At 47.0% G+C, this 24,859-nt stretch overlaps 1 protein-coding gene and 1 long non-coding RNA gene across 3 annotated transcripts in view; both read right to left on the minus strand.

Moving 5' to 3' along the window:
• Positions 1 to 24,859, minus strand: part of WWP1 (WW domain containing E3 ubiquitin protein ligase 1) — a 340,005-nt gene that overhangs the window by 155,802 nt on the left and 159,344 nt on the right. The gene's annotated exons all lie outside the window — the stretch shown is intronic.
• LOC134928372 (uncharacterized) lies at positions 11,730 to 16,705 on the minus strand. The gene is made up of 3 exons (XR_010177905.1): positions 16,564 to 16,705; positions 16,288 to 16,439; positions 11,730 to 11,970 (listed from the first exon to the last, which is right to left on the minus strand). It is a non-coding gene; the product is annotated as an uncharacterized LOC134928372 (long non-coding RNA).

A 24,859-nucleotide genomic window follows, 5' to 3' on the forward strand; every position in this document is an offset into this window, starting at 1 on the left:
AGTGGATTTTCCCGTTTGTTACTCAACTCAGCAGGAATAGGATAACGAGCTAGCATCTTTTTAGACAGAGAATTTCTTTCCCGGAGAAGACCAGGATTCCTGACGTATGTCAATTAAATGGTCAGAATGCGGTAAGACTACTTTAGCAACCTTCTGACGCTTAAACTTATCAGGTTTCTTAGACGCAGTAGTGGTATCTACCTCCTCATCAATTTGTAGAATCAGCTTAACAGCCTCCACTCGGTCAGGGACATCAACCTGAGTTGTAGGTTCCTCATCAGAAGCAACTGATTCAGTGTCTGACGGATCAGTATATTCCCCATCTTCAGAAGAAGAATTATCTGAAATGTTAGTGGATTGTGAGGAGGAAGCGGCCCAATTAGATGGCCTCTTGACCCCAGCAAGGTGTGAGGTAGGCTTTTGTACCACCAAAGATGGATTTAATTGTTGTAACTGGGTAGACAGAGTGTATGCCCAGGGTGGATTAACTGCAGGGACAATATGTGACTGCAATGGCACAGGAGGTCCCATAGGGGGCGTAAGATGTGACACCAGCGTATGCAACATACTGGAGAATGCTTGCCAAGGAGGCTCCTGAGTGACTACGGGAGCAGCGGGCTGACAGATGTATGACACCCAGTACACAAACCATCAGTTATAACTTCCCCCTCAGGTTAATCCGAGGTGCACGCCCTGCATGATGTAGAAGTGTCTGCGGATTTCCCGCCCTGCGTGGCAGACATGATAGCAGATGTAGCCGCAGAGCTAAACAGTACAAAATAGCCAGACAAAAACAATACCTGCAAATAACCCCCTTATGTTATGTGACACAAACAGAGGATTAAAGCGGTATCGTATGATGTACTTGAAACACACAGTAAAACACCCTAAATAGCATATACTGTGTAACACTATATATGAGACCCTGACACATCTAGCCCCCAGGGTACAGAATACAGTGATAGCAATAGGTGGGATACACTAATGAAATCCACACAGCAGCTACAGGCACAATGCAGAAATTAATTCAGACAAACATTAAAACTGCACTGGACTAGTAAAATCACAAATATATGTATAAACAGATATAACAATGCACAGTAGATACTGGATGTATATCTCAGAACACGTACTAAAATGTTCAGGCAGAAGCACACTTGTTCTTAACTAACAGTGTCTAAAATGACATGTAGAATACTTAAGTGACTGTAAAATCACAGCGCTGATGAGGCAGGCGGATTTACAGAGGAGACTTAGCCCAGCAGTCCCAGAGACCAGACGCAGCTATGTGAGAAAATGGCGCCGAAATCTGTCAGGGTGTGAGGGAGAGTGAAATGCAGCTCCAGGGCGGGAACACCAGCAGTAGATGCCCTGGAGCTGGGGGAGGGGCTACAGGTCAGCACCTTATCCCCTCTGCTGGTCCTCACCACCGGGTACTGTGGAGCCTATGTAAAGTGGATTTCTTAAAATCCGACCTGCGCTCCCTGCCCTGGTGGATATGGTGGGGTCCCTGTGCAGTACAGTGTCCACACCAGCGTCGCAGTCCGTCTCCTGGGACTGCGACCGGAACGCGATTTACTGGCGGGTCTCGCCTGGGGGCCCCTCTTACCTCCTCCCTGATGTGCAGCAAAACGATCCTGGAGAGCGTCAGCGGCGGTGTGCCTATGAACAGGTGCGCCTCCACTGCAAGTACCCAGGAACCAGTCACGGGAGTATGCAGCGCTGCAGGGGAGGTGATGGAGCTGCAGCACAGCATGTCAGAATGACATAGGAAGTGCTGCGGCCCTTGAAATCTTCTAAAAAAAAAAAAGCTATTTTCAGGGCTGCAGGCACCAACTTAAAAACTGAGCTCCAGTGTCCAGAGGCGGGGTTTTAGAGGAGGCGGTGCAAGGCATCCTGGGAACAGTCAAAGCTTTAGCCTGTTGGTGCCTCGGATCAAGATCCAATTCTACACTCCAATGTATTCCCTATGGAACACAGTGTACCCCCCTGCAGAAACATTCAGTACAGTAATGCCGAGAGTGTCAAACATTTAGGCGGGATGCGGTTAAATTACCGGCTGTCGGTAAGGATACAGACACCGGAATCCCGACAGTCGGGGAAATGCCAGCGATCTGAATCCTGAACCAAACCAGGTACTCCCACTCGGGTGGTGGTCCACGCCACCAACTGAGGGGGAATATAATAGTGTGGCGACCAAAGGTCACCACAAAGCCCGTAGCGTGGTGAGCACACCATGCCCGTGAGGGGACACGCTGCACTCTGGCTGTCGGGTTCCCGGCGTCGGTCTCCTGACTGCCGGGATCCCATGCTGATCCCGTTTAGGCTTTTGAAATCTGTACTGAACTGGAAATGTAATACTCATGCGGGCGAGGGGTGGGGGGAGCTGTACTGCTGCATTCAATCAGGTTAGCACTGTGGATTACGACTGGCCACCAAATCTACCCGCTGTATGTGCTAGGGAAAACAGCAGCACAGATTAGACCCTATATCTCCAGCTAAAAAGGGAGGGGGGTGGGGCAGGGGTTACCATCACGTAATTTAGCTGCACTCTTAATTGCAATGAACTTTGATAATCGCATACACAACTACTTCCATCCCTCAGCAAGTCAAAGTACCATGCTAGGGCAAATGCTTTAATAGAGGGAAGGGGGGGGAGAACTGGTAACAAAAATAAATGATCAAAACTTAATATACATTTAAGGGTCTTGATGAAGCAGTTTTGTGGGCTGAACTAATATACATGAAACACAACATATCACTAAGGCCACATTCACCTGGGTTAGTGATGTCACTGGTAAATCATAAATCCGGGATACGGTCAATTTACCTACAATCAAAATCCCGACAACCATTGACCGTCGATCAAAATCCCAACATGGTCAAAATACAAACATTTACGATACCGACAAGGTCAAAATATAGACATTTAAAACGTTGACAGATCAAAAAGTCGACATGAGTTTTTCATGATTTTTTTTAATTGAAACCGACTTCTTCAAACTTTACCATCCCAGTGGACCTGGAGGGGGAATATAATAGTGCCCGAAGCATGGCAAGCACAGCGAGCCATGCGAGAAAACACAGTACACCTATACACAAAAAATAAGAATTTACTTACCGATAATTCTATTTCTCGTAGTCCGTAGTGGATGCTGGGACTCCGTCAGGACCATGGGGAATAGCGGCTCCGCAGGAGACAGGGCACAAAAGTAAAAGCTTTAGGATCAGGTGGTGTGCACTGGCTCCTCCCCCTATGACCCTCCTCCAAGCCTCAGTTAGGATACTGTGCCCGGACGAGCGTACACAATAAGGAAGGATTTTGAATCCCGGGTAAGACTCATACCAGCCACACCAATCACACTGTACAACCTGTGATCTGAACCCAGTTAACAGCATGATAACAGCGGAGCCTCTGAAAAGATGGCTCACAACAATAATAACCCGATTTTTGTAACAATAACTATGTACAAGTATTGCAGACAATCCGCACTTGGGATGGGCGCCCAGCATCCACTACGGACTACGAGAAATAGAATTATCGGTAAGTAAATTCTTATTTTCTCTGACGTCCTAGTGGATGCTGGGACTCCGTCAGGACCATGGGGATTATACCAAAGCTCCCAAACGGGCGGGAGAGTGCGGATGACTCTGCAGCACCGAATGAGAGAACTCCAGGTCCTCCTCAGCCAGGGTATCAAATTTGTAGAATTTTGCAAACGTGTTTTGCTCCTGACCAAGTAGCAGCTCGGCAAAGTTGTAAAGCCGAGACCCCTCGGGCAGCCGCCCAAGATGAGCCCACCTTCCTTGTGAAATGGGCATTTACATATTTTGGCTGTGGCAGGCCTGCCACAGAATGTGCAAGCTGAATTGTACTACACATCCAACTAGCAATCGTCTGCTTAGAAGCAAGAGCACCCAGTTTGTTGGGTGCATACAGGATAACAGCAAGTCAGTTTTCCTGACTCCAGCCGTCCTGGAAACCTATATTTTCAGGGCCCTGACAACATGTAGCAACTTGGAGTCCTCCAAGTCCCTAATAGCCGCAGGTACCACAATAAACTGGTTCAGGTGAAACGCTGACACCACCTTAAGGAGAAACTGGGGACGAGTCCGCAGCTCTGCCCTGTCCGAATGGACAATCAGATATGGGCTTTTGTGAGACAAAGCCACCAATTCTGACACTCGCCTGGCCGAGGCCAGGGCCAACCGCATGGTCACTTTTCATGTGAGATATTTCAAATCCACAGATTTGAGCGGTTTAAAATGTGATTTGAGGAATCCCAGAACTACGTTGAGATCCCACAGTGCCACTGGAGGCACAAAAGGGGGTTGTATATGCAGTACTCCCTTGACAAACTTCTGGACTTAAGGAAGTGAAGCCAATTCTTTCTGGAAGAAAATTGACAGGGCCGAAATTTGAACCTTAATGGACCCCAATTTGAGGCCCATAGACACTCCTGTTTGCAGGAAATGCAGGAATCGACCGAGTTGAAATTTCTTCGTGGGGCCTTCCTGGCCCACCCCACGCAACATATTTTCGCCACATGTGGTGATAATGTTGTGCGGTCACCTCCTTCCTGGCTTTGACCAGGGTAGGAATGACCTCTTCCGGAATGCCTTTTTCCCTTAGGATCCAGCGTTCCACCGCCATGCCGTCAAACGCAGCCGCGGTAAGTCTTGGAACAGACATGGTACTTGCTGAAGCAAGTCCCTTCTTAGCGGCAGAGGCCATGAGTCCTCTGTGAGCATTTCTTGAAGTTCCGGGTACCAAGTCCTTCTTGGCCAATCCGGAGCCACGAGTATAGTTCTTACTCCTCTACGTCTTATAATTCTCAGTACCTTGGGTATGATAAGCAGAGGAGGGAACACATACACTGACTGGTACACCCACTGTGTTACCAGAACGTCCACAGCTATTGCCTGAGGGTCTCTTGTGTTCAGGCGGGACGCCATCATGTCCACCTTTGGTCTTTCCCAACGGTTCACAATCATGTGGAAGACTTCCCGATGAAGTCCCCACTCTCCCGGGTGGAGGTCGTGCCTGCTGAGGAAGTCTGCTTCCCAGTTGTCCACTCCCGGAATGAACACTGCTGACAGTGTTATCCCATGATTTTCCGCCCAGCGAAGAATCTTTGCAGTTTCTGCCATTTCCCTCTTGCTTCTTGTGCCGCCCTGTCTGTTTACGTGGGCGACTGCCGTGATGTTGTCCCACTGGATCAATACCGGCTGACCTTGAAGCAGAGGTCTTGCTAAGCTTAGAGCATTGTTTTATGTGGAGAGAAGTCTCCAGACTTGATCACACTCCCTGGAAATTTTTTCCCTGTGTGACTGCTCCCCAGCCTCTCCGGCTGGCATCCGTGGTCACCAGGACCCAGTCCTGAATGCCGAATCTGCGGCCCTTTAGTAGATGAGCACTCTGCAGCCACCGCAGAAGAAACACCCTTGTCCTTGGAGACAGGGTTATCCGCTGATGCATCTGAAGATGCGATCCGGACCATTTTTCCAGCAGATCCCACTGAAAAGTTCTTGCGTGAAATCTGCCGAATGGAATCGCTTCGTAAGAAGCCACCATTTTTCCCAGGACCCTTGTGCAATGATGCACTGACACTTTTCCTGGTTTTAGGAGGTTCCTGACTAGCTCGGATAACTCCCTTGCTTTCTTCTCCGGGAGAAACACCCTTTTCTGGACTGTGTCCAGAATCATCCCTAGGAACAGCAAATTGTCGTCGGAAACAGCTGCGGTTTTGGAATATTTAGAATCCACCCATGCTGTCGTAGAACTACTTGAGATAGTGCTACTCCGACCTCCAACTGTTCTCTGGACCTTGCCCTTATCAGGATATCGTCCATTTTCTTTGAAGAAGAATCATCATTTCGGCCATTACCTTGGTAAAGACCCGGAGTGCCGTGGACAATCCAACCGGCATCGTCTGAAACTGATAGTGACAGTTCTGTACCACGAACCTGAGGTACCCTTAGTGAGAAGGGCAAATTGGGACATGAAGGAAGCATCCCTGATGTCCCGGGACACCATATAGTCCCCTTCTTCCTGGTTCGCTATCACTGCTCTGAGTGACTCCATCTTGATTTGAACCTTTGTATGTAAGTGTTCAAATATTTCAGATTTAGAATAGGTCTCACCGAGCCGTCTGGCTTCAGTACCACAATATAGTGTGGAATAATACCCCTTTCCTTGTTGTAGGAGGAGTACTTTGATTATCACCTGCTGGGAATACAGCTTGTGAATTGTTTCCTATACTGCCTCCCTGTCGGAGGGAGACGTTGGTAAAGCAGACTTCAGGAACCTGCGAGGGGGAGACGTCTCGAATTTCCAATCTTTACCCCTGGGATACTACTTGTAGGATCCAGGGGTCCTGTACGGCCCCAGCGTCATGCTGAGGACTTGGCAGAAGCGGTGGAAGGCTTCTGTTCCTGGGAATGGGCTGCCTGCTGCAGTCTTCTTCCCTTTCCTCTATCCCTGGGCAGATATGACTGGCCTTTTGCCCACTTGCCCTTATGGGAACGAAAGGACTGAGGCTGAAAAGACGGTGTCTTTTTCTGCTGAGATGTGACTTAGGGTAAAAAAGGTGGATTTTCCAGCTGTTGCCGTGGCCACCAGGTCCGATGGACCGACCCCAAATAACTCCTCCCCTTTATACGGCAATACTTCCATGTGCCGTTTGGAATCTGCATCACCTGACCACTGTCGTGTCCATAAACATCTTTTGGCAGATATGGACATCGCACTTACTCTTGATGCCAGAGTGCAAATATCTCTCTGTGCTCTATAGTCAATAAAATACTGTCCCTGTCAAGGGTATCAATATTTTCAGTCAGGGAATCCGACCAAGCCACCCCAGCGCTGCACATCCAGGCTGAGGCGATAGCTGGTCGCAGTATAACACCAGTATGTGTGTATATACTTTTTAGGATATTTTCCAGCCTCCTATCAGCTGGCTCCTTGAGGGCGGCCGTATCTGGAGACGGTAACGCCACTTGTTTTGATAAGCGTGTGAGCGCCTTATCCACCCTAAGGGGTGTTTCCCAACGCGCCCTAACTTCTGGCGGGAAAGGGTATACCGCCAATAATTTTCTATCGGGGGAAACCCACGCATCATCACACACTTCATTTAATTTATCTGATTCAGGAAAAACTACATGTAGTTTTTTCACACCCACATAATACCCTTTTTTGTGGTACTTGTAGTATCAGAAATATGTAACACCTCCTTCATTGCCCTTAACATGTAACGTGTGGCCCTAAAGGAAAATACGTTTGTTTCTTCACCGTCGACACTGGAGTCAGTGTCCGTGTCTGTGTCTATGTCGACCGACTGAGGTAAATGGGCGTTTTAAAGCCCCTGACGGTGTTCTAGACGCCTGGACAGGTACTAATTTGTTTGCCGGCCGTCTCATGTTGTCAACCGACCTTGAAGCGTGTTGACATTATCACGTAATTCCTTAAATAAGCCATCCGTTCCGGTGTCGACTCCCTAGAGAGTGACATCCCCATTACAGGCAATTGCTCCGCCTCCTCACCAACATCGTCCTCATACATGTCGACACACACGTACCGACACAGCACACACACAGGGAATGCTCTGATAGAGGACAGGACCCCACTAGCCCTTTGGGGAGACAGAGGGAGAGTTTGCCAGCACACACCAAAACGCTATAATTATACAGGGACAACCTTTATATAAGTGTTTTCCCTTATAGCATCTTAATATATAATCATATCGCCAAATAAGTGCCCCCCCTCTCTGTTTTAACCCTGTTTCTGTAGTGCAGTGCAGGGGAGAGCCTGGGAGCCTTCCCACCAGCAGTTCTGTGAGGGAAAATGGCGCTGTGTGCTGAGGAGATAGGCCCCGCCCCCTATTCCGGCGGGCTCTTCTCCCGGTTTTTCTGAGACCTGGCAGGGGTGAAATACATCCATATAGCCTCAGGGACTATATGTGATGTATTCTTTTTAGCCAGAAAAGGTATTAACATTGCTGCCCAGGGCGCCCCCCCCCAGCGCCCTGCACCCTCAGTGACCGTTGGTGTGAAGTGTGCTGAGAGCAATGGCGCACAGCTGCAGTGCTGTGCGCTACCTCATGAAGACTGAAAAGCCTTCAGCCGCCGGTTTCTGGACCTCTTCTTACTTCGGCATCTGCAAGGGGGTCGGCGGCGCGGCTCCGGTGACCCATCCAGGCTGTACCTGTGATCGTCCCTCTGGAGCTAGTGTCCAGTAGCCTAAGAAGCAAATCCATCCTGCACGCAGGTGAGTTCACTTCTTCTCCCCTAGGTCCCTCGTTGCAGTGAGCCTGTTGCCAGCAGGACTCACTGAAAATAAGAAACCTATCAAAACTTTTACTCTAAGCAGCTCTTTATGAGAGCCACCTAGATTGCACCCTGCTCGGACGGGCACAAAAACCTAACTGAGGCTTGGAGGAGGGTCATAGGGGGAGGAGCCAGTGCACACCACCTGATCCTAAAGCTTTTACTTTTGTGCCCTGTCTCCTGCGGAGCCGCTATTCCCCATGGTCCTGACGGAGTCCCAGCATCCACTAGGACGTCAGAGAAACCAATGAAAACTTGTGTCGACTTTTTGACCTGTCAACATTTTAAATGCTGGTATTTTGACCTTGTCTGTATTTTAAATGTTGGTATTTTGACCTTCGGTCAATTGTTGTCGGGATTTTATACTAAACCCATAAATCCTTAGGCTGTAATCTGATGAGTATTACTTGGTCCAGACTACAATCTGGCTGTCTCCAGGGAGTAAGAGCAGCAGGTAGAATGGGATGCAGTCAATTTACCTCCAATCAAAATCCCGACGGTCGAAATCCCGACAGCAATTGACCGACGGACAAAATCCCGACATGGACAAAATATCAACAAGGTCAAAATACCGACATGTAAAATGCAGACAGGTCAAATTGCCGACATGAGTTTTTCATGATTTTTTCATTGAAATCGACTTGTTCATACTTTACCATCCCAGTGGACCTGGAGGGGGAATATAATAGTGTGCCGAACGCAGCGAGGCACCGTGACCGACGCATGGTGAGCGCAGCAAGCCATGCGAGGGGACGCGGTACAGTTATATGGTGTCCATGTCAACCTATGTCGACATACACACAAAAACAATGAAACCACATGTCAGTATTTTGACCTGTCTGCATTTTACATGTCGCTATTTTGACCTGGTCAGTATTTTAAATATCGGTATTTTGTCCATGTCAGGATTTTGACCTTGTCGGGATTTTGACCGTCGGTCAACTGCTGTCGGGATTTTGATTGGAGGTATTCCATACCGATCCCGGTAGAATAATGGTTACCGGTACGTTACGATCTCTCCTTCTACCAGATCCATCTGTTACCTATAATTTTAGTGCTGCAGAGAAATAGCATCCAAGGAACTGCAGTGTTCAGAATAACACTGAGCAGGAAAACATGCAGCAAGCTGATAAAACACATTTTGTTTTATTACTACCAGAAAGGCCACCGACAGATGGAAAACAGCGGGGAAAGGTAAATTTGGCACTTGATAGTCGACCTATCTGTTTAATCCTATTGTTATAGCAATAAAAAAAAAAAAAAAAAAACAGTCCAAAGTAAGGAAGTCAGACTATCACCATTGTATCACTACTTTCAAATAAAAATATTAAGTAAGAGGGTGTGAACTAAAAGAGTTTCCCTTTATGGGATAGGGGGGTCATTATCTAGTTGTTTCGTTAAGCACCACAAGGTGGAAGAAAAATTGGGTAAGCTATAGTGGTGTTTGTATAGGAAGTGTAGATTGGTAGCTCTCTTAAACGGTAATCGCCTGCACATTTATAAAAGTCCATACATTTCAAGGGAAGAATTGCATATACTGTACACCAAATATGGGGGGTATTCAATTGAAGTCGGAAAGACGGCAGTCTGACTTTTTTAGGTCGGAAACTGTTCCGACCTATTCAATCAAGCTGCCATTTTTCCGACAGAAAGGATCTAACAAGCATTGCATACCCACCTATGTGTTAATAGCAGTAGTACGATCAGTGTTGTGCTGCATTCCTCTAAATCATTACCGTTGAGTGGACACTCCATTGTTACTAGGAGTCCACTGACATAAATGGAGCTCCCAAGCATAGTTTATTGCTTTTTCCGCCCAAATGAATAGAAATTCCATGAATCTTTATTGACGCGTAAGTAATGCAAGGAGTACCCGGGACAGCCCTCTCCACCAGCCAATCATATTGTGCAAAGCTGCTTGTGATTGGCTAGGCATTCTGTAGTGGGGCTTTAAGCGGAACACTTTTCATTGTCCTAAGTGGGGTGGATTTTTGTATTACCTATGGAGTGCAGGAATTAGTACCTTGAATTACACATTTAATGCGTGGAGAAGTGAACCAGTGGAGAAGTTGCCCATGGCAACCAATCAGTGATGAGGTAACATTTATAAATGCATACTCTAAAATTAAAAGGTGGCAACCAATCAGTGATGAGGTAACATTTATAAATGCACACTCTAAAATTAAAAGTAGCAGCTGATAGGTTGCCATGGGCAACTTCTCCACTGGCTCAATTCTGCACTCTCTTTACTGCTTCAAGAATAAACCCCCATTTGGAAAAAAGCTGGAGAACACAGGAAAACATATAAACTCCACATACTACACTTTGGATTGTAAATCAAGTGACATTTCCCACGGATTACCATAACAGCTCAATTCAATTAGCAGGGAGTAAACTGCGCGTACATCTCCAAGGGTGTACTTTTCCTCGCAGCTTCAGGAAATGTCCCAGAGAAAAGGCACCATCAGGGTTTAATGACCAGGGAAATCCCATTGATTCCGCAGTTTACACAGAATCAGTAAGTTCCGTGTGGTAATCACTGATTTTTGGCACAGTGGAAAAATATTATTTCATTGACCAGCCTTTCCCAGCACCACACCGTAATTAGCTGATTAAACCCCACGGCTACTTAAATATGCCGTTTAGTTTTTGTAGTCTTTGGAAGTGGAAGGGGCACATGTCCTTCCCTTACCACCTCCTGCTCTATAAAGCAGGGGTGGGGAACCTCCAGCCCGCAAGCCTTATACAGACCGGAGAAGCAATTTCTCCGGCCCAGGATCCTGCAAAGGCAGCTGCAGAGTGTAGAGCAGTCCTCCGCACACGGCATCATGGGATTTGTAGTTTTCTCACTGTGCAGTGTACGAAAACTACATCTTCCATGATGCAGTGCGTAGAAAACGGCTCCGGACGGTGATGTGAGGCAGTTTTGAGAGAGATCTCAACGGGCAAGAGGACTGGCTGTGCTGCGGTGCAGAGTGGACCCAGGACCTGAACCAGTGGTGTGCAGGAGTCTGGATGGGACCTGTACTGCAGTGGTGGTGAGTGCCCTGCTAGAACTATACTGGGGCACTATGTTTGTCTATCATTACTGAGGGAAGCATATGTGAGCATCAATTACTGTGGCCATTATGTGTAAGGAGCACTAATGTGGGCATTATGTGTAAGGCCACACCCACTTTCCTAGGAGAGGGCGTGCATTGGGGGGGGAAGGGGCCTTCAAAAAAATGGCCCGCAACTGATTTAACAAATCCAAATGGCCCTGCTATAAAGAGAGACTTCAACCGAGTGCAGACCACCCTAGGCAGTTTTCACTATGATGCTGTGAGCTCTTCTGTTAATACTGAAAACTGCACCCCCAGGAACCCCAATGAAAAGAATAAGCGATTGAAATAATTGAAGAAAACTACCACGCAACAATTCTTTTAGACACAATTGTAAATACATGCAGCTTGTATCAATTGTAGGTATAACCACTGGTGTAACTTCTGGAGGCAAAGCTTGGGTTGGGGGGAGTGTAAGCAGTCAGCAGGTGAGGACTCCTAAAGAATACCCCCTCCTGTAGCCGTGCTGGGGCACAAATCACATCAGTCTTCATACTTGAGGGGCAGAGATCTAAGTCTGATGAAGTTCCGTCATTGGGAATAACTGCATATGAAACACATATCCAATGCAAAGCATTTATAAGTGGTTTCCATTTGTGCTTTTAGATATAAACCCAAAACATGTTTAAAGAAAAACCATCATAATAATAATAATAATCAGGGTGTTTCATGTTGTACAATTACTAAATTATTCATTGGGGCATAATTCTGTAACTAACTAATGTTTCTGCTTCAATGGCTTGGAAATTCAGGACTTACTTTCTGGTAAGTTGTACTGTATTTGCTCAAATAGCCTGACTTAGAAAGCGCAAGTGTAAACACAAACTATAGGTAATTCACGATATGATGGTCTCATATCTTTAAATGAATAGTAAAAGTGTACTAGGACTGTCTCATCTCAATTTACAATGTTTCTACTAGGACATTAATAGTGCACTAGCAAACTGTGGGCCTCAGGGTTAGGAGCAAATAAAAAACCTCTGAGTGTTCACTTGCTGCATAATATATCCCACTCCTCGGCAGGTGCTATTGTAAAGAGATAATCAGTGTTTTACTGTTATAGCTCATGGATATACACATAGAGAAATAGGTACAGAAGAAAAAACTTGCTGTCTTGAGACTTTATGAAGAGGTGACTTTTGTAAGCTGCAGCTTCCTAGTGGGTTGGAGGTGAAAACTTTAAATGTAAAGCAGTACAGCACTTAAGGGGTCATTCAGACCCGACTGCACGCTGCATTTTTTTCGCAGCCGTTCGATCAGGTCTGAACACTGCATGCGTGTGGCCCGCAATACGCAGGCACGTCGTCCAGCGACGTATCTAACGAAGAAAGTGATCACACCGGTGATCGCAAGAAGATTGACAGGCAGAAGGCGTTCGTGGGCGGCAACTCACCATTTTCTGGGAGTGTCAGTAAAAACGCAGGCATGTCAGCCGTTCCTGAGGAGGATTCCTGACGTCACCACCTGTCCGGATCGTCGCAGCGGCTAAGTCCTGGGCTGTGCAGAAACTGCACAAACTTTTGTTTGTGCAGCTCACTGCACAGCCGATCGCACCCCTGCAAAGTGCTTACCCCATACTTGCCTACCTGACCCTCTCCATGAGGGAGAAAATGCTCTGTTCCTGGACTTTCCTGGTAATGTATGATTGCCATCACCTGTGGTGAAACACCTTTCTTATCAATTAACTAGCTCACCACAGGTGATGGCAATCATACATTACCAGGAAAGTCCAGGAACAGAGCATTTTCTCCCTCATGGAGAGGGTCAGGTAGGCAAGTATGGCTTACCCCCTTCCCCTGTAGGTGGCGATTACCTGGTCGTAGTAGTGCAAAGAAAAGCCTGCGTGCGACCAGGTCTGAATTAGGCCTTTAGTCCCCTGACACTTTACAACTGGTGTGTGTGTGTTCAGTAACCTACCAGTACCTGCCCATCTTGGAGATTTCCTGCCACCAGCTGAGTTCTGTATTCCCGGGTAGGATTCAGCAGCTACATACCTCCACAATTCCGGTACTCCGTTTATGGTGGATACAAGATTTCTGTTATTACCCATATTTTATATGTACTTGGCTAATAAAAGTTGTATTACATTTCTGTGCTTCACACTGAGCTTAACCAGTTCCAGTACAGCAGGACTAGAGATGCAGCATTGCTAATGATTACAGGCAAACATACAAGACATGCTCTTGTGAGTAGTTTGATCCACCCAACGTAGCACGTTCCACGCATGGTATCACCTCTCCCTCTTTTTTTTTCTGAGGTTATCAAGCATCAAAATGATAAACTATCCTGTTGTTATTTGTGGACGCTTGTTCATTCATTAATAATACTAGCCGTGGTTACGGATTACCACCTGGGAACAGAGCAGCGCCGTCTGTTGAAGCGCAGGAGATCATTTGTTTATTTAGCAATCACACCCATCTGCTAATTTTGATGTGTGTACACAATCCGTCTTCAGGAAATGCCCAGACGCCATTATGCGGTGAATGACACAGCGCTGAAGCTGATGCACAATAGAAAACAATGATGGAGGATACAGCATTTCTTTCAACCAAAGAAAATCACTAGTGTCACTTTTCGGTTCACAACATCTCTGCATTTAAATAAACAATTCTTTCCGCTATTAATCCCATAACTGAATTCTTTATATGTGAAACATGAAGACAAAATAGATTGATCATCTAATTGATATGACCTGCCATTATACTCAGCTTAGTGACACACTGTTTCTCACATTACTCACGCTTTTAATTGCCAATTCCAAGCTAAATGGAAATACAGCTTGTATGGCATATTCTTAGATCAGGGGTGTCAAACTCGCAGCCCACGGGCCACATGCGGCACCTACCGCATCCTTTTGCGGCCCGCGGTCAGGGATCGGGTAAGGGTCCTTTGCTTGCAGCGAGGGCAGGAGAGAGCAGCGCGCGCCTCTCCTGCTCCTCAGACCGGTCTCCGGCGGCGGCGTGGGTATCTTAAATCAGGCACCGGTTCATGAGCCAATCAAGCATATGTTATCGGGTGCATGTGGGGGGCACGTGTGTATCTGGCGCATGTGGGGGGCACGTGTGTATCTGGCGCATGTGGGGGGCACGTGTGTATCTGGCGCATGTGGGGGGCACGTGTGTATCTGGCGCATGTGGGGGGCACGTGTGTATCTGGCACTATTGGGGGCACGTGTGTATCTGGAACTGCACTACTGGTGGCTTATGTGTATATGGCACTGCACTACTGAGGGCACATTTGTATTTGGCCACTATATGTGTATCACACACCCATTTTTTTGCCACGCGCGCACTCAGTACCACTAAGAAATGATTCCTACTTGCACCACTGCATTAAAGTCAATGTTTTCTTCATGATACTTGACATCTTTGACTATACTTTATTGTTGGTTTTACTAAAAAAAAAAAAAGCTTTGAAAATTGCATATATGACTCTTTTTCTTGCGGCCCACACAAGACTAAAGGGCCTCGTAAACAACGAAAATGCCTGATTTCATCCGATTTCGACATTTCGGGCCGATAAATCGGATGAAAACTAAAAAATCGGATATGTTTTACATCCGATTCGATGCGCGGTCCCGTGAGCAACGGATCGGAGCCCCTAGATCATTAGTGCTGCACTCGTGATATGTCGGATCCCAAAAGCATGGCTAGGATTGCATAAGATACATTGTATGCAAAAGGACCACATACGATGTATCCTATGCGATCCTGACGCTCGGGAGGCTGCTGGGCGGTTCAAGGGAAATCTTATGCGACAGGAGGGTCCGACATGTCGCTGTAGTGTATGGGGCCCTTTAGACCTTCATTATTCGGCCCAGTTGGGATTTTGAGTTTGACATGCCTGTTCTTAGATAAACCAGATCCCAGATGATCTGTTTCAGAGTTCATGAATTTCTGTGTTACCCCAGATATCTGGAGCTCGCTGATGCTGCTCATTTGCAATGCTGGTCAACATGCCAGTGACGTGCGGTGGGGTGAGGCAGCGCCTTTCCTGTCATACTTATGTTTAAACCAGAGTTTTGACTGAATAAAATATATGAAAAATACTGATAAATTTGTTTGAAATATCTTCTTTGCATTATTCTAATAATTTTTATAACCCAAACTCTGGAGTAAAAAGTTTATGGCAGGTGAGACAGTGCCTCCCTTGTGTATCCTTTCCACACATATCTAATCAAAACTCACCAGATTTCCAGGAGTTTATACTGCTGCACCTGTGTATAATGCCCAGATGTACCCTTTGGCTTATATATTGCATGTAAATCTGGCTCTGGGGTTAGCCAGTGCCTTCTGAGCCATTTAGCTCACTGCACGTCCCTGCAACATGCTGCCTGTACAACACACAATTATCCAGGCAGCAGGAACAAACGAGGAGAGATCCCCACTCATGCAGCAAAGTTTGCTCTCCCGCCACTTGGTCTTTCTTCATACAGGCAGTGAATTGGACACTTACTAAATACTTGCAGTAGGAGCTGAAACCCAGGTAAGTAATCAGAAGGATAAATTTAGAATGTTTCATCCAAAAGTGATTTTTAACTATGAGACTGACAAAGAGACAAAAGTAAAGACTAAACATTCTGGAGATAAAAAGGAAGACCATGTCACAACTATGAGACACAGGAGGAGTCAAATTCAGGCAAATCTATGTGCATGTCGCAAAACACTGTCACGAAAATATTCTCAATCCAGTCTACTGCCTATTCACCAACTCCAACTTCCTTACTATAAGGGCTAAATGGCCGCGTAATACACAAGTGATGCGGATATATATATGCACATCTGGATAGAACACATGCATGAACAACATGTTCTGAAGACTTCAGAATTAGGGGATACCAATGGAGAGCTCTCTCTTCTACCTGCTTTTCTGCCATATGTTGTTATCTTCTTTGTGTACCGGGCTACACCTCTAAATATCTCTTATGTCATCCTCAGTGTGGTTACACACCTCTTTACCAGGAAGCCACACCCCAAATTATTATCATTCCTCAGTAAAACTGACAATAGAGCTCTGGGAGGAGGAAAAGGGATAATGGTGAACACAATTCAGTGGCATCTGAACAGAATAATTAGCTCTGCATACACAGATATTAACATCAACATGGAATCTAGGTATGCCTACAATCTATGCTGACCTGAATTTCCGTCAACTGCTGCTCTGCTTTGTCATTCCCAATATTGGTTGCCTCATTGGCAGTGTCGATTCCCGTAATTTCTAGTCCGGGCTACAGGTCAGGTCAACGCTGGCCTGGAATCCATAATTATCTATTGCTCAAAGAATCTAGTCGGGGGGAAAAAAACGTGCAATCCTGTAAATCTCTTCTTCTAGGGATTGCACTGACTGCGGCCCTAGAAGCCAGGTAAAGCCGGCATGCAAGCAGTTTCACATTGGGGGTGGGTGGGTATATGTACAAAACCATAGATAGCGATAAAGTGGAAAAATATAAAAGTACCGGCCAGCTGGTTGGTAGGTACTTTAGTTACATCCACTTTATCTCTAGGGTTAGTACATAGACCCCTGGAAGCACTTTCTGCTAATGTCATCCAGTCTGGCAGTCCTAGGATGAGAAAACACCACCCCAAACAGTCTAGCTTGTGATTAGCTGAAGAAAGGGCTTACAATGTGGAACCAGTGCAGGGACTGTGGGATTTCTGGGAGGAGAGGATTTTATAGAAGGGGGGAGGTTTGGGGAGCTGCAGCCTCAATGTAAAATCTACCATCTGGTTGCCTGTAATTTACTTAATCAAGTATAATGTACTACTACGACTAACACGGAAAGCCGTTAACAAAGCTACACAGACATCTCTTCAAACAACCTTTCTGCCCTCTCTCTCTACCAAGATCTCCGTCTCTCTAGTCCCACTCTAACCTGCTCTCATTCCTCAGTACAGGACTTTTTTTTTCAGGCTGTAACACCTAACCTTTAATACATTGGATTGTAAGCTTGCAAGCACGGCCCTCTAACCTCGTTGTCTGTTAATGCCCATCCTAACTGCAATAGCCTGCTAGATGCTATTTATCCACTACATTTAAAACAGCAATAAATAAAGAAATTATAAATATGCCGTCAGTATATAAATAACCAGTGTAACTAATAATAAGTCCTTTAAGGAGACTTTTTTTTATTTTATATATACGTCAGTTGCATATTTACATTGGACATTGAAAAAATGGAAAATATGTATCTACATATAGTTCATTGAACACAGGGGTTTTTAAATATTACCTATTAAATACAGTAAAAGGCCCCCATCCACTAGTCCGATTTGGGCAGTATTCTTCAGATTTCGACGCATCTGACCGTCAAATCTGAAGAAAAGTGTCACATCGGATGGCTCTTCCGATCCGATGCGCACTCCCGTGTCAGATTTGTCTGAACTAGAGATCTCTGAGGCTGCTCCAACTATTTATCTGAATCTGAAGAAATCAGGTGAACATCGGAGTGTTTTTTTTACTTCAGATGTATCTGATCAGATTCATCTGAAGCGTCACTTGACTGGCATCTCCCTGGCCACTCCCACCCACCACATGATGCGGCAGCAGCATCAGATCAATCGCATGTAGCATGTGTGCATCAGATATATCCGATGTGATCTGACACATGATAGATCGCATCAGATATATCTGAAGTGAATGTAGTGAAAATTAAGCCCAGGGTCAGATCCGATTCCCGGGAAGCTCCCGGGAGAGTTAAAGAGAAATCTGAGATCTGCAGTTCATTCAAGTCTGAGTAGTGGATGGCCACCTTAAAGCTCAAAACCATGTGAAACGGCTAGAAAACCACTACAGAGGGATAAAGATTTTGAGAGGTACTGTACTGCAAGATTATTTAAAGGTATTGGGGTATATTAAAAAAAAAACCAGTATCTGGACTCTGGGTCGACAGCACTTAGGTTGACACACCTCAGGTTGACGCATGTTTATCGACACACAAAAATAGGTTGGCATGAACATGGTCGACATTGAAAACGGTCGACATGAGTTTTTCACTATTTTTTGTTGTAACTTTGTCATACTTTCCAATCCCCGTGGACTACAATTGAGAACGGCAGCAGAGCGAGGCACTGCAAGGGGACACGGTGCACTAATTGGGGTTCCCGTCACTTTACGAAGAAAATAACACACACAAAAAAAAAAAGGAAGGAAAAAAAAACCTCATGTTGACCTTTTTCCAGGTCGACCTTGTTCATATCGACCAATTTCTTGTGTCGACTTACTGTCAACCAATAGGTGTCGACCTAGACACTGTCGACCCGGAGTCCCAGATCCGGGGGGGGGGGGGGGGGGGAATAAGAATTTACTTACCGATAATTCTATTTCTCATAGTCCGTAGTGGATGCTGGGGACTCCGAAAGGACCATGGGGAACAGCGGCTCCGCAGGAGACTGGGCACAAAAGTAAAAGCTTTAGGACTACCTGGTGTGCACTGGCTCCTCCCCCCATGACCCTCCTCCAAGCCTCAGTTAGGATACTGTGCCCGGACGAGCGTACACAATAAGGAAGGATTTTGAATCCCGGGTAAGACTCATACCAGCCACACCAATCACACCGTACAACTTGTGATCTGAACCCAGTTAACAGCATGATAACAGAGGAGCCTCAGAAAGATGGCTCACAACAATAATAACCCGATTTTTGTAACAATAACTATGTACAAGTATTGCAGACAATCCGCACTTGGGATGGGCGCCCAGCATCCACTACGGACTATGAGAAATAGAATTATCGGTAAGTAAATTCTTATTTTCTCTAACGTCCTAAGTGGATGCTGGGGACTCCGAAAGGACCATGGGGATTATACCAAAGCTCCCAAACGGGCGGGAGAGTGCGGATGACTCTGCAGCACCGAATGAGAGAACTCCAGGTCATCCTCAGCCAGGGTATCAAATTTGTAGAATTTAGCAAACGTGTTTGCCCCTGACCAAGTAGCTGCTCGGCAAAGTTGTAAAGCCGAGACCCCTCGGGCAGCCGCCCAAGATGAGCCCACCTTCCTTGTGGAATGGGCATTTACAGATTTTGGCTGTGGCAAGCCTGCCACAGAATGTGCAAGCTGAATTGTACTACAAATCCAACGAGCAATAGTCTGCTTAGAAGCAGGAGCACCCAGCTTGTTGGGTGCATACAGGATAAACAGCGAGTCAGATTTTCTGACTCCAGCCGTCCTGGAAACATATATTTTCAGGGCCCTGACTACGTCCAGTAACTTGGAATCCTCCAAGTCCATAGTAGCCGCAGGTACCACAATAGGCTGGTTTAAGTGAAACGCTGAAACCACCTTAGGGAGAAATTGAGGACGAGTCCTCAATTCTGCCCTGTCCGTATGAAAAATTAGGTAAGGGCTTTTATAGGATAAAGCCGCCAATTCTGAGACACGCCTGGCTGAAGCCAGGGCTAACAGCATTACCACTTTCCATGTGAGATATTTTAAGTCCACAGTGGTGAGTGGTTCAAACCAATGTGATTTTAGGAACCCCAAAACTACATTGAGATCCCAAGGTGCCACTGGAGGCACAAAAGGAGGCTGTATATGCAGTACCCCCTTGACAAACGTCTGAACTTCAGGAACTGAAGCTAGTTCTTTCTGGAAGAATATCGACAGGGCCGAAATTTGAACCTTAATGGACCCTAATTTTAGGCCCATAGAAAGTCCTGTTTGCAGGAAATGCAGGAAACGACCCAGTTGAAATTCCTCTGTAGGGGCCTTCCTGGCCTCACACCACGCAACATATTTACGCCAAATACGGTGATAATGTTGCACAGTTACATCCTTCCTGGCTTTGATCAGGGTAGGGATGACTTCATCCGGAATGCCTTTTTCCTTCAGGATCCGGCGTTCAACCGCCATGCCGTCAAACGCAGCCGCGGTAAGTCTTGGAACAGACAGGGTCCCTGCTGGAGCAGGTCCTTTCTTAGAGGTAGAGGCCACGGGTCCTCCGTGAGCATCTCTTGAAGTTCCGGGTACCAAGTCCTTCTTGGCCAATCTGGAGCTACGAGTATAGTCCTTACTCCTCTCCTCCTTATGATTCTCAGTACCTTGGGTATGAGAGGCAGAGGGGGGAACACATACACTGACTGGTACACCCATGGTGTTACCAGAGCGTCCACAGCTATTGCCTGAGGGTCCCTTGACCTGGCGCAATATCTGTCCAGTTTTTTGTTGAGGCGGGACGCCATCATGTCCACCTTTGGTTTTTCCCAACGGTTCACAATCATGTGGAAGACTTCTGGGTGAAGTCCCCATTCCCCCGGGTGGAGGTCGTGTCTGCTGAGGAAGTCTGCTTCCCAGTTGTCCACTCCCGGAATGAACACTGCTGACAGTGCTATCACATGATTTTCCGCCCAGCGAAGAATCCTTGCAACTTCCGTCATTGCCCTCCTGCTTCTTGTGCCGCCCTGTCTGTTTACGTGGGCGACTGCCGTGATGTTGTCCGACTGGATCAACACCGGCTGACCCTGAAGCAGAGGCCTTGCCTGACTTAGGGCATTGTAAATGGCCCTTAGTTCCAGGATATTTATGTGAAGTGACGTTTCCATGCTTGACCACAAGCCCTGGAAATTTCTTCCCTGTGTGACTGCTCCCCAGCCTCTCAGGCTGGCATCCGTGGTCACCAGGACCCAGTCCTGAATGCCGAATCTGCGGCCCTCTAGAAGATGAGCACTCTGCAACCACCACAGGAGAGACACCCTTGTCCTTGGAGACAGGGTTATCCGCTGATGCATTTGAAGATGCGATCCGGACCATTTGTCCAGCAGATCCCACTGAAAAGTTCTTGCGTGGAATCTGCCGAATGGAATCGCTTCGTAAGAAGCCACCATTTTCCCAGGACCCTTGTGCATTGATGCACTGACACTTGGCCTGGTTTTAGGAGGTTCCTGACTAGGTCGGATAACTCCCTGGCTTTCTCCTCCGGGAGAAACACCTTTTTCTGGACTGTGTCCAGAATCATCCCTAGGAACAGCAGACGTGTCGTTGGAATCAGCTGCGATTTTGGAATATTTAGAATCCACCCGTGCTGTTGTAGTACTACTTGAGATAGTGCTACTCCGACCTCTAACTGTTCTCTGGACCTTGCCCTTATCAGGAGATCGTCCAAGTAAGGGATAATTAAGACGCCTTTTCTTCGAAGAAGAATCATCATTTCGGCCATTACCTTGGTAAAGACCCGGGGTGCCGTGGACAATCCAAACGGCAGCGTCTGAAACTGATAGTGACAGTTCTGTACCACAAACCTGAGGTACCCTTGGTGAGAAGGGCAAATTGGGACATGGAGGTAAGCATCCTTGATGTCCAGAGACACCATATAGTCCCCTTCTTCCAGGTTCGCTATCACTGCTCTGAGTGACTCCATCTTGAATTTGAACCTTTGTATGTAAGTGTTCAAGGATTTCAGATTTAAAATAGGTCTCACCGAGCCGTCCGGCTTCGGTACCACAAACAGCGTGGAATAATACCCCTTTCCCTGTTGTAGGAGGGGTACCTTGAGTATCACCTGCTGGGAATACAGCTTGTGAATGGCTTCCAATACCGCCTCCCTGTCGGAGGGAGACGTTGGTAAGGCAGACTTCAGGAACCGGCGAGGGGGAGACGTCTCGAATTCCAGTTTGTACCCCTGAGATACTACCTGCAGGATCCAGGGGTCCACTTGCGAGTGAGCCCACTGCGCGCTGAAATTCTTGAGACGGGCCCCCACCGTGCCTGAGTCCGCTTGTAAGGCCCCAGCGTCATGCTGAGGACTTGGCAGAAGCGGGGGAGGGCTTCTGTTCCTGGGAAGAGGCTGCCTGCTGCAGTCTTTTTCCCCTTCCTCTGCCCCGGGGCAGATATGAGTGGCCTTTTGCCCGCTTGCCCTTATGGGGACGAAAGGACTGAGCCTGAAAAGACGGTGTCTTTTTCTGCTGAGAGGCGACCTGGGGTAAAAAGGTGGATTTCCCAGCCGTTGCCGTGGCCACCAGGTCCGATAGACCGACCCCAAATAACTCCTCCCCTTTATACGGCAATACTTCCATATGCCGTTTGGAATCCGCATCACCTGACCACTGTCGCGTCCATAACCCTCTTCTGGCAGAAATGGACAGCGCACTTACTCTTGATGCCAGAGTGCAAATATCCCTCTGTGCATCTCGCATATATAGAAATGCATCCTTTAAATGCTCTATAGTCAATAATATATTGTCCCTGTCCAGGGTATCAATATTTTCAGTCAGGGAATCCGACCAAGCCACCCCAGCACTGCACATCCAGGCTGAGGCGATTGCTGGTCGCAGTATAATACCAGTATGTGTGTATATACTTTTTAGGATATTTTCCAGCTTCCTATCAGCTGGTTCCTTGAGGGCGGCCGTATCAGGAGACGGTAACGCCACTTGTTTTGATAAGCGTGTGAGCGCCTTATCTACCCTAGGGGGTGTTTCCCAACGCGCCCTAACCTCTGGCGGGAAAGGGTATAATGCCAATAATTTTTTAGAAATTAGCAGTTTTTTATCGGGGGAAACCCACGCTTCATCACACACCTCATTTAATTCATCTGATTCAGGAAAAACTACAGGTAGTTTTTTCACACCCCACATAATACCCTTTTTTGTGGTACTTGTAGTATCAGAAATGTTCAAAACCTCCTTCATTGCCGTGATCATGTAACGTGTGGCCCTACTGGAAAATACGTTTGTTTCCTCACCGTCGACACTGGAGTCAGTGTCCGTGTCTGGGTCTGTGTCGACCATCTGAGGTAACGGGCGCTTTAGAGCCCCTGACGGTGTTTGAGACGCCTGTACAGGTAATAACTGATTTGCCGGCTGTCTCATGTCGTCAACAGTCTTTTGTAAAGTGCTGACACTATCACGCAATTCCTTCCATAAGACCATCCAGTCAGGTGTCGACTCCCTAGGGGGTGACATCACTATTACAGGCAATTGCTCCGCCTCCATACCATTTTCCTCCTCATACATGTCGACACAACGTACCGACACACAGCACACACACAGGGAATGCTCTGATAGAGGACAGGACCCCACTAGCCCTTTGGGGAGACAGAGGGAGAGTTTGCCAGCACACACCAGAGCGCTATATATATATAAAGGGATAACCTTATATAAGTGTTTTTCCCTTATATAGCTGCTGTATAGATTTATCTGCCAATTTAGTGCCCCCCCTCTCTTGTTTTACCCTGTTTCTGTAGTGCAGGACTGCAGGGGAGAGTCAGGAAGCTTCCCTCCAACGGAGCTGTGAGGGAAAATGGCGCCAGTGTGCTGAGGAGATAGGCTCCGCCCCCTTCTCGGCGGCCTTTCTCACGCTTTTTTAAGGAAAAATTGGCAGGGGTTAAATGCATCCATATAGCCCAGGAGCTATATGTGATGTATTTTTTGCCATCTAAGGTGTTTTTATTGCGTCTCAGGGCGCCCCCCCCAGCGCCCTGCACCCTCAGTGACCGGAGTGTGAAGTGTGCTGAGAGCAATGGCGCACAGCTGCGGTGCTGTGCGCTACCTTATTGAAGACAGGACGTCTTCTGCCGCCGATTTTCCGGACCTCTTCAGTCTTCTGGCTCTGTAAGGGGGCCGGCGGCGCGGCTCTGGGACCCATCCATGGCTGGGCCTGTGATCGTCCCTCTGGAGCTAATGTCCAGTAGCCTAAGAAACCCAATCCACTCTGCACGCAGGTGAGTTCGCTTTTTCTCCCCTTAGTCCCTCGGTGCAGTGAACCTGTTGCCAGCAGGATTCACTGAAAATAAAAAACCTAAAACTAAACTTTTTCTTAGAAACTCAGGAGAGTCCTAGAATGCACCCTTCTCGGCCGGGCACAAAATTCTAACTGAGGCTTGGAGGAGGGTCATGGGGGGAGGAGCCAGTGCACACCAGGTAGTCCTAAAGCTTTTACTTTTGTGCCCAGTCTCCTGCGGAGCCGCTGTTCCCCATGGTCCTTTCGGAGTCCCCAGCATCCACTTAGGACGTTAGAGAAACTGGTATTATTGTTGAAACTGTATACAGAAAAACCCCCAGCAAGGTTGGGAAACGCTTAAATAAAACACATTTGCTAAAGAATTACGAAGCCAACAGAAACGGCGCAGCCAAAAGGTAGGAGGTGATTTTATTTGCAGGATACGAGGCAGCACAAACCACACTGAGGAAACGATGTCACAAGACACTGTTTCCTGAGCCCTTGCCGAGTTGTGCTGCATCCATGAGAATGTTACTGCTCTGCAGATGGCCTGTCAGAGGAAATATTCTGGATAGCGTTTCACTGTTTGCCCTTGTTGCAATCAAATCTTATGAAGCAATGGATTGTTTAGCCAAGGTCTAAGGGACAAGTGAAGGTTTATTGTTTGTTTCTTTAATTCATACATTATTTTATCACTTCTTATGTACAGATCTCTATGTATGACTGATTACACAACAGAGAAAGATAATCCTTGGTACACAGATAGCAATAAACAGTATAT

The sequence above is a fragment of the Pseudophryne corroboree genome, chromosome 5 (genome assembly GCF_028390025.1).
Source record: "Pseudophryne corroboree isolate aPseCor3 chromosome 5, aPseCor3.hap2, whole genome shotgun sequence".
Lineage (NCBI taxonomy): Eukaryota > Metazoa > Chordata > Amphibia > Anura > Myobatrachidae > Pseudophryne > Pseudophryne corroboree.